Genomic DNA, 17,758 nt, shown 5'->3' on the forward strand with positions numbered 1-17,758 from the left:
GACCATATACCACACGCTTGCCATTTAGCGATGAGCTTGATGCAACACGTTGTGTCTGGATGGGAAATTTGATGTAATTGTGTTTCTGTGATCATCTGTACACGCCCATGAATGGGCTGTCTCATTAATGGTGCCATTTCTATTGAGGCAAATTAGAAAGGAGAAGTGTTTGATTGGACAGGGTTTAGTAAGATCTCAGAAAACAACAATGATAACGTAGCTAAAATCAAACAAAATAGGGGAAATGAAGAAGGGCTTTGCCATCAGGATGCATTGACCCATACATTGAGGTTGGGTCAGAGGAGGTGAGGGAGGATGGTATGACAGGAGGACAAGGGAGAGATACTCCCTACCCCTCCTGTGGCCATGAGCTGACAGACCACAGTGACAAGGACTCACTCCCTGGGTGCGAGAGTGGGTCACCCTGTAGGACACACACCCTGGCCCCTTCCACTGGCCTTAGCTGACCTTTAGCTCTGAGGGAGCTAATGGAGCCCTGGCCTCTGATCAATGCACTGAGAGGCTGGCCTCCCAGTCCCTGCCCTTTCCCTGGCCGGAGGATGGACAGACTTGGCCAAGGGGCGCCCCGTGGGGTCATCGACCCGGCCACTCTACCATCCTGTGGGGGGGCAGCTGTGCCAGCGGGCTCTGGGATGCCATGCTGCCCTGCCACCAAGGAAGGACAGCCAATGTGTCTGGCGCTGGAAAGTCTGAAGAGTCTGGTTTTATACAGTACTGTATGCTATGATTTTGTGGTCAACCCTTAGACTGCCTTATCTCTATTCTCTATAATTACCAATAAGACCGGCATTCTCAAAGGCTGTGTCCATGACCCGTTTTGTAAGAGATTGACTGTGGTATAATTATAGATTTTCATACTGTATGTCATGTTTGGGCGGGGGAGTTGATTTACATTTCCTGTGTTTTCAGGGCTTTAACTCCAGCTGTAACTGTGCAGATTCTTCTCTGTCTTCAGTGCTTTGGGTTTGAGATGGGCCCGGCATGTGGGGCTTTGAGACACACTAGGCAGCCCAGATGGTACACCACTGTACCTTTCATCAGACTAGCCCCTCACATCCTTCCCACAAGGCACTAGAGAAAATAAACAAATTACACTCAAAAATCGATTGTATCTTCTTTTAATGGGAAACACTTCTATTCAAACATCTAGAAGCACTTCACGAAGAGAGAGACATCAGAGCAAAAAACACATACAAAGATTAAACAGACGATTCTTTTTATTGTTATGAACAGTAATGTGATATCCCAGTCCCCTGCTACCCTCTTTCAGGATCTCCTATTCTCACAACTCCTTCATTAGATCCAACAGAAGGCAATGAGCAGGGAAATAAAGGGGAATATATACTGTATATGCATCCATGTGTTTATGTATATATTGTATACTGGATGTATACACAGAGAGAGAAGGGGGGTGGATGAGGGACTAAGCAAACTGTATTGTAGATTCAATTCATTTTTATATGAATCACTTGTCCACGCGCATCAACACTTTGCATCAAAGCCCTCTCCCGGAAATGTAAAACGATATCCAAAACAATTTGGGTAAGGGGACACATAAAGATGTCATGCAGTGAGAGTTGGGAAGCTATTGGACTTTACAGTATAGTGTGTCATAATTACTGTGCAGTTACACTGTACATACGGAGAAGCATAAGCCCTCACTAACCAAGTGGGAATATGGGTCAATCTGAGCCGTGCATGTCTGGACTGTGATGGGCTCAACTTGCCCGGCGTCTCTTATCAAGACCCAAGGCTGATGCGGGCACGAGTGAGACTAATTGAAAAGCTCCTTATGTCTTCTTCCTCTGATATAAATGGATTGTGCAGTCTTTGCCTGTATGATTTGGCCCAATGTTTACGCAATGGGATTTTACACTGGAGTGGCAGGAGAGGACCTCTATGAATTTCACAACCCCCTCCACCCAGTCCCACCCAGTCGAACCCCGTCCCAACCCTACTGCACAGAGACAATCCAGGCAGGCCTCCACATAACATTATTACATGGCAATGAACCTGCTCGAATGTAAACAACGGCAAATGCATGCAGTATTCAGACTGATCGTCTAGGGTGAAGGTCTTGGTGCGAACAGTATGAAGGGGGAGGGGGGCATGCCCTTGATCAGAGCCCTCATAAGGGGTGAGGATGTAGGGGGGAGGGTTAGGGATGGTAGGGATGGGCAGGGATGTGGGCAGGCGTGTGGATCCTCGGCAGGCTGTGGCAGACTCTCCAGCCTCCTGGTAGGATTTGTTGGAATGTGCGAGGAGGATTTTAGCACCACGCGAGCCCCGCCAGAGTGCCGCAGACTTCATGCCATCTGTCTCAGCCTCCGTCCTCTCCATGCCAAACTCATCAGACCTTTTTCCCCCTCCTCTCCCTCCATATCTTCTCTCTTTTCATCCCTGTTCACAAGAGTAGGGGACATACTGGGATCTGCAAACACATTGAAGGGAAATAATGGCAGGGCTCGATAGATAGCAGTCAGATAAATCTGTGTTCATTAATATGGATGTATGGAGCTCATGTACAGATTGTCCTTGTGGACATATGCAATATGTCTATGTGTTACCTAGTAGGAGAGACAGATGCAGGAGGAAGAAACACTGTTGTAACAGCTTTTATTAAAAAACTAAAGCATGTTGTATCTCTCTAAAATTGCTTGAAGTGCAAACCGTGTTTACTATCTAGTGAAACACAATAAAAAAAATTAATGAACGATGCTATGTCTGTGTATCTTTTAGTATTCACTGAAGTGAGTAAATGAGGATGGCCTGTGGGTTTCTCTTATCCCTGAATGGAGACTGCTTGACTAACCATGCAGGGGAACCAGGCGGACACATATGAAGAGTATGCTTTGCAGATAAGACACATTCCAAGCAATCACTCAATGCTTTCCATGTTGGGGGATCAGGATTCAGTTGGTATTATTAAATCAAAAACAGATCCCTTCATCAAATGGACATGGAAGTGTGTGGTGGTCTGATGGGCCTGACCCCTCACCTTCCCTCCCCATGTGGGCTGCAAGGGAGGGGGGTCCAGGGAGATCACACGGAGGGCCTGGTCCCATGTCCGCAGCCTGTTCATGGAGGTTGTGGGGGCAGCAGGGGGGCGGTATGGGGGCTGGAAATGTACCCCCTCGTCCTAAAGAGAGCACCAGGTGTCAGGACGTGGGCAGGGGGCTTTTGATGCTGACCCCGGGGCCCCTGGGTCTCTGGGCTGTCATGGCCTCAGTCATTGATCCAGTCAGGGATGGCAGGGAGGGGAGCCAGGTGCCCCTGGAGCAGCCGGGGAGGGAGCTCCGTTCTGGGCAGACAGGACAGGAGTCAGTCTGCTGGGCTGGGCCCCTCTGGTCCAAGTCACGCCACTGTACAGACACCCAGTGTCAACTGGCTGCTCTGTAGTAGACAAGGCGATGTGCCGACATTGGCAACAGTCTTGTGGTGATTTCTCTCGTAGCTCGGAGTCTTTGAGCGGAGAAAGCTTCAGCTGTAGTGATGCAGTGATTTGTTTGACTTGCCAATTGGAGCTGTTATGGGATGTCACTGCAAAGAACATAGCATAAAGACATTGTAAACATTGGTTAGTGACAGAGTATGAAACATCCCAACAAGAAATAAAGGGATGTATTGAGATATCATTGTCAGAGGTGACAGAGAATGCTCAATTAGGATATTGCTCAGGGGTAATTGAACATGTGTTTTTGGGTGCATTTGAGTAAAATACTATGTTGAAATCACATTGACAATTGTAAGTGAGAAACCAGCGAGACAAATTGGAGTGCTCTCTCATGTTCAGGAAACGAGCATTCTGCCATAGCCTCAGTCATTCACATTGAGCAGATGTGGTGGAATAGCTGGAATGACACAGTCCCTAGAAACCAGCAACCAGCTCCAACAAGCCATTTGTATCTAGGCCAAGCTTGGAGGAGGGTTAGTGTTATCAGTGTCTTAGCGCCCAGCCCTCTGTATCTGTAAGATGTTTACTGCACACACATACACACACGCACACACACACACACACACACACACACACACACACACACACACACACATACATGCAGACACAGATACACAAGTACATGCACACACAGCCAAAAGACAGGGACTCTAATCCTGACACTTCCCCCCGGGACTTGGATGTGAAAGCAGGGCACTTCGAACGGATGGATGGGAGAAGAAATGAAGATGTGTCTGATTTCAGCGGCAGCCAATAGCAGAGCAGCCCCCTGTACCAGCAGCTCTCTGATAGGTTCTCTCCTCTCCCTTCATTTCTGAGTCCATATTATTCTCTGTAATCACACACATACACACAGGCCCTCTTCAAAACAAGAGTAGGTAGGCATGGATATGGAAGGACGGAAGAGAGAGATAGAAATAGAGAGAGGGGGAATAGAGGAGAGAGAGAGGTGTGGGGAGAGAAAGGATAAAGAGAGAGAGGGACAGAGAGGGGAGCCAGGTTTGGGTTGTTGCAGTAGCTTCAGCGTCAGAAGGAGCCAGTATGTCATTATTAATAAAGCATTTTAAAAAGTGAGCACATCAAAGCTTACAGGGTCCATGCTATCATACATGAAAGTAACATACTATGGCTTAATGTCTCCTAAGGCATGGTATGGATGGCATGGACTCTGCTTTGATTTGAAATGCATTGTGTGGCGAATGGATTTGTGTGAGTGGAGACAGGAAGTGTGGCGTGGGTGCAGACCATAATTTAAAATCCTGACCTCCAAGGATTCTTCAAAGCATCGGTGAGTGAGGATATTTAGTGCTTACTGATGTGAAGGAGACCCTGGCCATACTTAGATGAACAAACATACACACAGCACATCCAGTGATTTGGAAGATGAACAACGACAACAAATGTTGCAAGCAAAATTCTCCTCAGTTCACCGCTTCTCATTTGATCACACAGCAGCTTCTTTCTATTTTCAATACCTGGGGAAAAGTTGCATTTTGTTACAATTTTCTTCTTTGCCCCTGTCAGTCATGATTTCTGCACTTGGTTTTTATTGAGTATGCTCCTGTGCAGCAGTGAAACATCTTTATTCTCTCATTCTCTCTATTTCTGTCTCTCTCTTTCTCTTCATCCCTCACTGTTTTCATTTCTTTACTCTCTCTCTCTCTTTCTCTCTCTGTGCCCCAGACACCAGGCAATTATCCTAATCTACCTTCCTCCCCGGGTCCTGCTCCTGCTCCTGCAGCACGCTGGCCTGGACCACCTCCGTGGCTTCATTATCAGTGCTGTGAGTGACTAATGGCTTGGTTGTCTCACAGCGCAGGCAGGCTGGTATATAGAGAGACAGAGGGATTGAGGCAGAGAGAAAGAGAGAGAGAGAGAGAGAGAGAGAGAGAGAGAGAGAGAGAGAGAGAGAGAGAGAGAGAGAGAGAGAGAGAGAGAGAGAGAGAGAGAGAGAGACAGAGAGAGAGAGAGAGAAAGAGGGATTGAGGCAGAGAGAAAGGGAGTGGAGAGGGAGGGGTTGTGAGGAAAGACTTGAGGGAGGAGTAGTGGAGCGGGAGGAGGGGGACGGGGGAGTAGAGAAGGAGATACAACACTGAATGGAGGCGGCACTGAAGGTTAATGTCTCAATCGCTTAGGACAATACCACAGAGTCGGTTAGCTTTAGCTTTTCAGAGGTTACCCTCAAATAGCGTAAGGATGAGGCTGTCATATTAGGTACAATGTCAAAGAGGAATTTCTTTGGAGTGCATATTTGGTCTGAGTGTGGGTGTATATGTGTATGTGTGTCACAGGACAGAGCAATCCTGGGATGGGTGTGTTATGTCAGTAAAAGGTCATATTTGGTGAATGGGATGTGATTGTACCACACGTACGTACCACAACACACTCTCACCTTACCACTTGGAAACAACATGCCATGGATATTACAGAAGGACTGGGGGTGGAAATACAGTTTCACTTCTTTTTTTCTCTCTCTGACAAACGACACCCTTGACAGTTGGAAAAATGTTGGGGTCTCTGAACAGATTTCTCAGTTACAAAAATAAAATGTGTGGATTTAGACAAAGACAGACATTTTAAATCCTACTTTTGAACCCCAATGAGAGCACTGACAAATGCCACCCCACCCCCACTCCTTCTGTACAATTGTTTTTTGTGCTCTCTTCACAAATGTCATATAGTCAAAAGGCGAGATTCCTATATAGCACAAACATGCATGGAGCGATTCCAAGACAATCATTTATGGCAGAAGAACACAGATTGAGCGGATCCTAACACGTGTCTTTGCTTCTGCACAAACATACAGAAATATAAGATAGGTGACAGTCCAGGATTTTATGTTGTAGTTTAAATTAATGCAAATGTAAATGTAAATATTTGCCAAAATTACAATATATACACATAACAATTGTGTTAAACTCCCTCAGGGATGTGACACCATGTACATTGTCAGATAAGTTGGAATACACTGTTTAAACAGAGATCTGACACACAAAAAATTGGAGACTATTTGTGTTAAAACAGCAACAATACTGTGTTAGGGAGCAGCCTGCGTCAATACACCCCACTGGGATGCATGTCCCCCTACAACACACAACCAATTGCTTTAGCAGGCCTCTGCAGTGGACGGAAACATCAATTACACTAAATTACAGCAAAACAATGAGGAACACATCCATTTGTTTAATCTCTTGAGCGCTTTCTGATGAAAACAGGGCACCAGAGTGAGAACATTCTATAGCCCTGAGTTATTACCCTATCTCTCCTCCTCCATCTTTATACATACAGCAAGAGTGTGCTATTTATATTACACTCCCCAGGACCTACTTCGAAAGCATTATTACTCGGCAAGCATCAACTTAAAAAAAAAGAAAAATTCCATTGCGTCCCACTTTTGGGTTGTAGAATTCTAAATAGAAGGCCTCTGTGGACACCCCATGACCCTGAAAATCCACAACAGCTTGGCGGTTTGTCTAGTGAGCTCCAGGCAACCTCTGTTTCCTAGGCGAGAATACAGTAGGTTCAGCTCCATTCATGCACACACAGAAAACTATACACGCTTGTGTGACAACGAAAACACACACATTATGTGACCATAAAAGAACTGAGGCCACAATCCTAGGACACAGGCCTCTAAATTCTGTATTAGTTCTGCTTTGAAGAGAAGACATTAACAATGGAGAACATCCCCATGACTTTGTTTGGACACTCACTCTTTCCAAACAGCAAAACCACAAACGGCAGTCTACTAAATGTCTTCCCTGCTAACTCCAGTAACTATGCACCAAAACAAAATGCCAAACTTCAACCAAACACTGTAATGTTTCAATGAGCAGCTTTTCCATGGTAGATTATTAAAAGGAGGGGTGGAGGGGGCGGAGGGGGCTCTATGCTGGGGACAGATGAAGATTTGGCTGTTCCAGAGAGCTTTTGGGGAGGGGGTTCAGAGTAAATGAAAGACAAATGCGAGTAGTGCCCACTCAGCTATTTTCCCAGTCAAGATCAAAGGCACCGCCGGACCGGCCGCTCCGCGGGAAACTTGAAATGGGCCCTGCCTTTGTTTGCTGTTGCTAGGAGACCTGCAGACAGCTGAAAGTGTCTGCAGAGGGGTGCAACATCAAAAACATTTCCAATATACATTTTTAAGACTGCTGTGTAGACGAGTCCCAGCCTTGCAATTTACAAAGGACACTAGCAAATAAAGAACCCAACAAATAACGATGTTTGTCTGTGTGTTGATCATGGACAACATTGAGGTTTTGCTTGATTTTCGTTTACAAAGCAAGGTTGTTACAAGCAGTGTTCTACTGGCACACTTAGAGACACATAACACTGCTTGTGTGTAGAGGAAACCAACTACACTTCCCTTGCAGTGCAATCTTGTGGCATATTTCAACGAAGGTGCCATAAAAAAACACACTGAAACAACAATGCCTCAAACACGTTGTACCACATTGTTAATTTAACGGTTCACAAACGAAGCACAAATATAGTTTTGATATTTATAGGGCAGAGGTTCACCTTAAAAAGCAAAGCTAATTACAACATTATTATCTTTTAATAGGCCCCATGATAGTGAGGGGGCCCGGGCATGTGGCTCTGAGAGCTCATTTGTTATCATTAGCCCAACACTCAAATAATTTCCAAACCTGCTGTGCAAGAAATAATCAGCGGGCCCTTGATATTTGCAGTCTCCAAGAGACTTTAACTACACTGATGGCCAGATGTACAGTCCTGTGCTCCAGCAACATTAGTGATATTTGTAATCTTTGTCTCTGTTTGACCATATGCTGCATAAATTATTCAACCTACCTAAAATAACCTGACTTTATCGAGAACTAAATTCCCAAAGATTCACATTGTTGTCTGTTTTATTGTGTAATAAGCCCAGCTAACAAAAAACGTAACTGAGACAATTGTTCCCTCAAGGTTTTAGAGAGGAACTGAATGTCACAGCCTGTTCGCGACGGTACATTCATAATGTTCTCCTAAGGTCTTTCAGAGGTACTGAATGTCGCCTTTTTGGGACATTATAGGTACATTATAGGTACATTCATAACCTGTGAATGGGGAACAATGTACCTATAATTTCCCAAACAGGCTGTGACATTCAGTAACTCTGTAAAACCTTACAAATGTCTTGTAGATTTCTTGTACATCATGACACTTTGTGAAAACGTTATTTTAGGTAATCCTTACTTAAAGTACCAGTAGGGGATCTAATCGTGAGGCCTACGTTCAGACAACTTTTATAACGTTACTAAATAACGTCATTAGGACATTCAGAGGTCCCCACATTTGTACGTCCTGAATAGTCTTGGGACATAACTTTCGTCAGTTGATACCACTGGTAAGTAACCATGCCTTTGTGGAGACTAAAATAACATTGAGGTAATGTCCTGGAGTGTATTAGCTGGGAGAATATAACCCATAACAATTAACAATAAGTTTTTACTTGTATATTGCGTTTTCTATGTTTTACTTATTGTGTTTTATGAGAAAAATAAGACCAGATATAACCCCACTACTTATCCATAACAAGTGCTTCTACGACGCAATACTTTAAGTAATTAAGTAGCCTAAATTTGCAACATTTAACGGGGATATATTATCACATTATTGTACCTACATCACAGCGTGGCTCTAACGGTTTTAAACTCGAATTGACTTTTATTTTGTCTAGTTTTTCAGATAAATGATGAATAAATAGCCTCTAAGCCAAGCTTTATAAATCCCTGCCTCATCCTGTATTGCATAACGTCTGTTGCAGTCACTTGTCCCGAATGACCTTACATTACCTGCGACGGGACAGGGAAGTCTGAAAGACACGTTTCTCTCATGCCTAAATATCCAACGTAGAACTACAGGCTAGTTGTCAAAGTTTAATATCCAAGTAAAACGACTTGACCTTAAATTGATAAAAAATGTAGGCCTAAGTGTTAATTATATTTGAAGTTACATCTTTTCAGCGCATTTTTGAAAGCGGCATCTTCCTTTTCTGTCTTTGAATCGAGCCCCACCGCTCCACCCGTGCTTGGTGTGTAACTATTGACAAAATGAGTTAAGTAGATATATAAGTGAAGCCTATGGTTCTGCACTGTACCTAGTGGAACACATGAACAGCAATCGCCACGAGAGTGACCTTCACGTCTGCAACGATTAAGATTAGAATCGTGTTGCGTCTGCCTGTTGTTTTCACAAAGTGGAGCCAACTGGCACGGTGCTGGCGTCCACTCCCGGCTCCCAGTCTGCCGTGGCGACAATGACAACCAGATACCGCATGGCGTGCAAAGATGACAAAAATACTTGCACGCCAAGGGAATGCTGGAACTTCCAGACAAACATCACGCGACCAATAGTTTGAGTCTATAATCTGCTCTTTAGTGGAGAAAATGTGTTATTGAGTTAATGGTCAATTAGGCTAGTCCATTTTTTTCCATTTCAGTGCGCTTACGGATTTTTGGAATTGTCGTTTAGTTTATCAATAGTTTTACTATTAAGTCTGCAATAAACATAACGAAGTTTTAGCCTGTCCCGTTTAATTTCTCTTTCACTGTCTCTTTCGAAGCTTAGACAGTAGGCTATCTATACTAGGCTAGGCTAGTGTAGATAGGCTATGTTATACCTAGGCTATATATGTTGTCAAGCCTAAATGTAGGCTATTCCGCAAATTCCTCATTCTTTCAAATGATAGTGCCACATAGCCTACGCATTGCAAACTTCCTGTCCTATAACGAGGTCCAATTTTATAACATGTATAGAGTCGTAGTAAAACTTCAGTAGTGTCAAAATCGGAATGTACCTTGAGTTTACTTTGCATCTCGAAAACAACATCAAAGCAGGCGCTATAGTCCCAGCCCTTTTCCCTCAATGGGTTGGAGAGAGAGAGAGAGAGAGAGAGAGAGAGAGAGAGAGAGAGAGAGAGAGAGAGAGAGAGAGACAGAGAGAGAGAGAGAGAGAGAGAGAGAGAGAGAGAGAGAGAGAGAGAGAGAGAGAGAGAGAGAGAGAGAGAGAGAGAGAGAGAGAGAGCTGGGGGGGCGGGGGTAGACTACCTCTAGTGGCTTCATACAGGGACCCACCCCTGCGTGACATCACTCGGAGAGCATAGTAACCTAGAGCGGTGTTCAAACCGTGCATCAGCAGTCTAACCACAAATAACCGCCTATCTACCTTCAATGAGATCACATCCCTTCAGGTTAACGAAAATATGTAATTAAATAACATAAGATGAACAGAACGAAAGCGCAACACGCTGATGTTCTCGTGAGCCTGAATGGGACCACCATTCAATTTGTTGATAGAGGTAGTGGCTACTAAGTAAGCTACTAAGTAGCCTACGCCTAGGCTACTTAAGTAGAAGTTTAAGTAGAAGTTTAATGTAAATAAGTTTAATGTAAATAATTCAATAGCATTGCAGCGTAGCCGACCCATAGCCCACCTATATTGTAGGCCTTTTCCCGCCCGGTTGTCTAAATGGTCTGACATTCGATCGACCGTTCAGTCGTTATAATGACTAAAATACAAGTTGTACACAACCTATAAAAACAACAACCTGTAGGAAAGGAACATTTCATGTGCATGAATACAAATACGTTTACCTTCGTATAGCAGGAATAAAAGGCCTGAAGGCTACACAACAAAATCATGTCACAGATTTTTCTACAACTAAAAGATGAAGAGTAAGCAAAATGCAGGCTGCTTTCTCAAAAACATTATGCAAACAAGTTCACCACTCTGACACACACCTGTACACCGATGGAGGCGCATAGGCTCAACTGGACCTCTATTCAGTGTAATCAGATAAACAATGTTACGGCATGCATCAGTGATTTGTGTTTCAAAATACGAAATACAAAATGTTCAATTACAGACGTGTTTATAACCATTTTCACTGTGTCAATGATGCACGGACTTTATACCAAATGCGTATTGCCCACTGCTGTGAATGTCCGATGGAAATGCATGAGACCATGCACAGCCCTATAGCCTACGTCATTGCTAGTAGTGGAAGAAACACCATTTTCAATAGAAGACACAGATATTGAAATTGTATGTCTTACAATTGTATTTGGGCTCTTGGCAATATCAGGCTATACTCAAGGCTTTCCTATAACAAGTAACGCCTGCCTAATGTTTCAAATGCGTCACTAAATGTCTTTATCAGTGCCCTCGGCCACAGAACGGTGAACAGGCAGAGGTTTCAACAAGTCAGTAAAAGTTATCCTTCCTCCCGCCCTTGTCGCTAATAGTTCACCTCTCTTTTTGGATGACTGTTGCCTGAACTCGGTACCCCCGTGGTGACAATAAAATGCCTCGGTTACTAGGACTTGCATAAAAGGCTGGCAGTTTATAACTTTGCGAAGCAAAGATATAGCCTAGCCAGTGTAAAGGGAAAAAGATTTAGTAAGGGTGAGAGATTGGAATTCTTCTGTCTGAGGTCAGGGGGGCAAAGTTACGTTTTACAAGCCCCTGAGGGTGTATGAGGGAACCGTTGACATAGGCTACAGCTGACAGTTACATCCCTTTAAATAGACTTTTGCTATTTCCAAAGACATATTTTTGTCATTGATCAATACGTCCATCAGTCATCTATTTAAGTTTATAATCATTTGCCTGATAAGGACCAGACACATGAAGAGGGTCTAGTTAATAAAAACATCAATTTGACAAATGCATGCGGTTGGGGCATATTACGATGCTCTTGTTTAGGCCTTTCAACGCCCTTACAGAAAATAACTGATGACTGATGCAGAATAATCATGAAGAAAATGAATAAAAGTAGGCAATTCATGAAAGCATCTTTTCAGTTTTCGAAAGAACTGTTATTGGTGAGGATTTGATGTGAGATTCCTTTCACTCTCAGGGCGTAATAAAGCGTAAATACTTTGAGACAAGAAGGGCGAGGCTGACGTCACAGTCCAAGAGTCACCCGCCGTGTGTTAGGCGTCTCCAAGTAAAGACTTATCTTTAAAAAAAAACTCTGGACTGACAATGTGGGTGGACAGGGCGTGAAACTACTATCATCATCAGTTTTGAATGAAAGAAAGAAAACATATCTTCAACAAAAAGGGAGGCTCATTCCAATTCAGCTGCGTTGTTAGGACAACGAGAACCATCCCTCAGATGATTCGTTCCACTTCAAAAGAATTTACTTTCCGCGGTGAAAACGTCCCCCTTTTGTGTCCTTACACAGGGTTTTCACAACCCAAAAGAAGAATCGTATGTTTAGTCAGTCTGTTTATTTTTTCTTCTGTTCACACTACAATTGTATTAAATAAATAGAAGACTGGTCACAATGGCCTTAGAAGCCCATAAACGTGTTCAACCATAGACAGAAAGGTGGATTCAGAGTCTGCGTAAAAGATTAACGAAACATGACCTCAATACTACAAAAGGTGTAAGATGGGATATGTTACTGAAATGAAGCCGCCAATTTCTAAAGTTGCTCTTGCAGGCTTTCACTGAAGCAAATAATGTGCTACGCTTGAGAAAGTTTAAAGATGGTGTAGGCAATGTTGTTGAGAAGCACTTTTTGTCATATTTTGCCCGAAATAAACTTGAAGGTTTGATGGTAATATGAAATCAATCCGACATCTGTGGGCAACGCAGGACTGTTATAAACATGACAAATCATTAAGACGGTTGCGAGATGATGGGATGGGCTACCTGTCTGTCTACCTACCGACCTGCGGGCACTCTGCCCCTGCACTCAATGCGTGTTACTGTAGTTTTCAACTAGGCTATAGGCAGAGGTATTCTAAACAACCAAGCTAGAGGCACAATAATGGCGGAAAAGGCAAACTCCAGTTCCAGATTTCACAGTTAAAAGACGAAAGTAGTGAGTAGGCCTACTAACGTTAGCCATGTTTATGTTCATTATGATAGTGTCGTGTGTGTTCTTACATGTGAATGCGACATGGGGTAATTTGTGAGAAAATATCTCTCTCCTGGCCTAATTAGACTCTCTCAGCAGGTATGTAGTCAGGCCACACGTTCATGTGTTTTGTGGGAGTGGTTTGAAGGGAGGGGTGGGATATTATGGTTTGATTCGTTTGGAATAGAAGCTAAAATATATAGCTTCGCAAACCTGCCTACACCACCTTTAATGAAGTACCTCTCTACTGTGTGGTTTAGAAAAAAATACTAAAATAGTAACCCCATGCAAAACAGCGTTTGTCAGTGGCGAGGTTGCGATGTAGCAGTATAAAATGATAATAGCCTTGGCCTAAGTCCCCGTCTTCTTTGATAAAGATTTTCAAAACAAATTGGACGTCTTTTTGTTGTAGGCTCCTCACTACTGAGAACAAGCAGGTTCATTATACCAACACAATCATATGATATACACTTCCATGCATAAAACTTTTCAATACATGTATTGGAAAATACTGAAATAAACATGCTATCCTGTCAAAAACAAATGTGTTCAACAAAACATACTAATTTCTAACTCAAAACTCAAGAGCAGTAACTCAATTGTGCAGTGCCTCCTAAAACCTAAAAAGAGTACCCTCTACTGCATAGCAAGGCTGTTGGTTGTTCCACATTCCCTTCAGTTCCTTATGATGAGAGTGAGCATATTTGGTGAATCTCTTTAGCAAAGCTTGCTTTTGACTGGTCACCACAACTACAGTTTTAAATCTGTCTATCATGCATGCATATCACATAGCATCAGTAAGCCTACAGTGTACCTTGTATATCAGTAATACAGTGTCTTTGATAGCTGCATCAATACCAGTAGAGTATGTCTGGTGTATGGAGCAGAGCTGGTGGCTCTGGAGCAGAGCTGGTGGCTCTGGAGCATCCCTGTACTCTCCTCGATCAGTGATGACTCTCCTTGTGACCTATATTAATATGCTCAGTGGAAAGTGAAGCCTCTCGGCACAGGACACACCAGGACAAGTCCTTTAATGTTGGGAACTGTCAAAGCTTTGATTTGTGATTGATGAGTAAGGGCTGTGCAACAACAGAGCCATCCAGCCAACTAGCTAGTCCCTCTCCACAGCTGTGTGCACCTAGATGGGTTAGAGCTACTGCCAATTCATCCACCTCACTGGGCTGTAAGTTATACGTATGGAATAATATCCTGGATAAATAGGTGACTGTCGAGAACTGTAGTAAGATAAAGGGACTGCCTTTTGTCATCCGAGACATAAACTGTTGTAGCAAATTTCTGGCATTAGAGTCCAGCATAAATACGAGTATTTTACATTGTTAAAGAGGGATGCTTTGATCATCGTTCTCTATCTGCACTTGGTATGCAGTCCAGACAATTGCATTAAATTATACTCACAAGGCTGGGTAAGGGTTAAAGGGCTAAAAGGTTAAGTGCTGAACCAACAGCAACGTGGTCATAGATGGGAAAGCAGTACCTTGCGGACATGCTGTACAATGTTTACTAGGGATCTGGGGAGAATCCAAGATCAAAGACAGAGACCAACTCAAAAAGTAAATAAAATTACGATTTAACCTAATGCAAAAAAGAAAGTAGGAATGACTATCACATTATATTTTCCTTTCCTATTAAACAAGGAAGAGACAACTTGAAAAAGGACACATTCTTGACTCAAGTGCAACTAATTGCGTCTTTCATCTATCCAATTAAAAGGCAGAATATTAATCCAAGTAGTTTATTTCTTGTTTTGATAACTCATCACGTGCTATAGCCTTTTAATCAGCACACAAATGTGAGCATTGCATATTAATTTATGCACTCAGGGATGAGCGTCATGCTATTTACTCTCTGATTTTGATCATCCTTTCTTTCTGTGTAGGATTCCTCTTGGGCTTCTCCCAGGACTAATTGACGTCTGGAAGGAAGTAATTTTCCAGGATGTGGTGGCAAAGCTAAGAGCTAAGTGCTAACTCTTTCGATCTGTTTCAATTTAGGTGTGTATATGTGTGTGTTTTGGGGTTGGGGTGGAGGGGGCTGGGAGGGGGTTGTTAAATGGTGTAGAGGATAAATCGGATGTTAATGTTCGTGAGGGGGACCTTTCCAGACAAACACCAGGAAAGGTGCCATCTCATGTTGTCATGTGTGATTTGTGTGATACGCCTTCGCCATAACTCTACCTTGAGCTGGGGAATGTGAGTAAAGTCAGCACCGTCAGCTGAATTCCCCTGGTTTCTCTGTGATGAAATAACCCAGTTCCATGAGGTAATCGCAGCCCTCACCCAGTCCCAAATGAGATGCTAATGTTTTCATTTGGGGGAATACAGGAACACACAGCACATTTAACCAGCTTCTAGAAGGAGGGTAATACAGTACTTCAAATATAACTAATAATAGTGTATCCATTGTCTGTATTGACTCAGAATATCATATTATGTACTTCAAATATGAGATCAAAAATATGGGTCAACGGGTATTCTGTGGTATAAGAGAGAACAAAAACAGTATGAAGGGGAAAAACAAAGAGTAAAATATGCACTGCTGACTGCAGATCTAAGGAATGTGGTAGCTATTAAGGAAATTATTTGGGGAGAGTAACGGCACAGAACATTAATTAACAGAGTTGGTTTTTAACTGATTGAAAGGGAATATGTCCACACTCATGCACGCAGGCCTAATTATTTCCAACCCTTACTTGTCTAAATAGGCTTTGTAAACAAAACATCCAGTGACTTCAGATGTTCAAAGGAAAGGCTAAAGAAGTCAAAGCAATCACATGCCACAATGTTATATCCAGTGACTTTACAGTAGGCAAACATAGACATCCTTCTAGTGAATGCATAAGTCTAATGTCAGATGATGGATGTACAAAATGTAAAACATAATCGGCAGTTTCATTATGTCCCTGAATAATAAAAAGCGTTTACATAATTACGTCAACGACATCTCTTAGCCTCTGGCGTCATGTTCATACTATATGTGCATTAACGACAGCCCATGCTGGTTCCCCAATGCACTTACTGTGCTTTCCTTTTAATTTGTTATACATTTTTTCTGTTTTCTTTTGTAGAAATATTTTTGAAACTAACCATAAGTTCTGTATTTCAAAAGACACATGCAGCCAGGAGTAGTGAACAGTAGTAACAGTGCCATTGTAATCAGCTGAAAGGTGGGCCCTGAAGAATACAGTGTTTTAGTGCTCGGCTTATTGGCATTATGCATGGTTCCACTGAGACATTACTAATGAACACATCAAAACATATTGAGTCGACATACATTGTCTTTTGGAGATTAGCCTGATCCAACATACAAGCCCAACACTGAATTAGTAATATTAATGCACAAGCTTGCATTTATGTTGTAATAAAGTCAAGCATGTGTGCTAAAAATGCAACACCTGTATGACCTTTAGTCATTTAGCAGACACTCTTATCCAGAGTGACTTACAGTAATTACAGGGACATTCCCTCGAGGCAAGTAGGGTGAAGTGCCTTGCCCAAGGACACAACGTCATTTTGCACAGCCGGGAATCGAACTGGCAACCTTCTGATTACTAGCCCAATTCCCTAACCGCTCAGCCACCTGACTCCCTAGGGGTATTAAGTGCACCTTAAGGTTACAGAGTACGGATATTAAACCTTGTGATTGTACAACACAATCCTTCATGTGACTTTTGAAGTAATCAAGACATAGTTTTGCAGTTACCTGATATCTGTCAAGCCAAAGGCCAAAGCAAAAAAGAAAAAATGACATTGCACTGTTTACACATCGTTTTTTGGAGGGAAAAATAATATTTGTGGGGCCTCTCTCTGGGTGATTGCATAATTCTGTTTTACATAACTGGGAGAATAACATGTGTGACATCCACAACAGTGGCCATGCAGGTTTATGGTAATGAACAAGATATGGGTGTGGAGCCGGGGATGATTGCTAATTATCTCAGCTATATCCCACTCTAATAAAGGGCTCAAGGAACTCTATGAAATACTCTGTTCTTTGATGAGGATGGAGTTTTGATCCTTGGTCCAATCAATCCATCTAAAACATGGGATTACTCCTGGGAGCTCAGAATGAGATAGTCTTATCTGTCTTGGTCATTTTTAAGAGTCACTGGTACAGGACATCTGTACTGACTTCACAGATTTAAAAAGTCTGAAACAGTCATGATACGCGAAGCTGGGCGATCAGCTGGCCACATGACCACAATAAGGCTGATGTGTGACACCTGTATGGACCATTGGCGCTTGTTTTTGATCTTCAGGGCTCAGGAGAGTCAACACACTGTAGATCACATTACCATATCATAGCACGTGGTCAATAGGAGGTTAGGCTATCTTATTGATCGTGAAAAAGATGAAGGGACAGTCCACTACCTTCCTCTTCCCACTATTAAA

The 17,758-nt window shown here is 42.9% G+C and overlaps 1 long non-coding RNA gene across 1 annotated transcript in view; it reads right to left on the bottom strand.

Moving 5' to 3' along the window:
• Positions 1–1,123: 1,123 nt before the first annotated feature.
• LOC134032634 (uncharacterized) overlaps positions 1,124–17,758 on the bottom strand; it is a 73,161-nt gene continuing 56,526 nt past the window's right edge. Inside the window, exon 3 of the long non-coding RNA XR_009932039.1 lies at positions 1,124–3,561. This is a non-coding gene — a long non-coding RNA (uncharacterized LOC134032634). The remainder of the gene's footprint in view (positions 3,562–17,758) is intronic.

Source organism: Osmerus eperlanus, chromosome 13 (assembly GCF_963692335.1).
Source record: "Osmerus eperlanus chromosome 13, fOsmEpe2.1, whole genome shotgun sequence".
In the NCBI taxonomy this organism is placed as follows: domain Eukaryota; kingdom Metazoa; phylum Chordata; class Actinopteri; order Osmeriformes; family Osmeridae; genus Osmerus; species Osmerus eperlanus.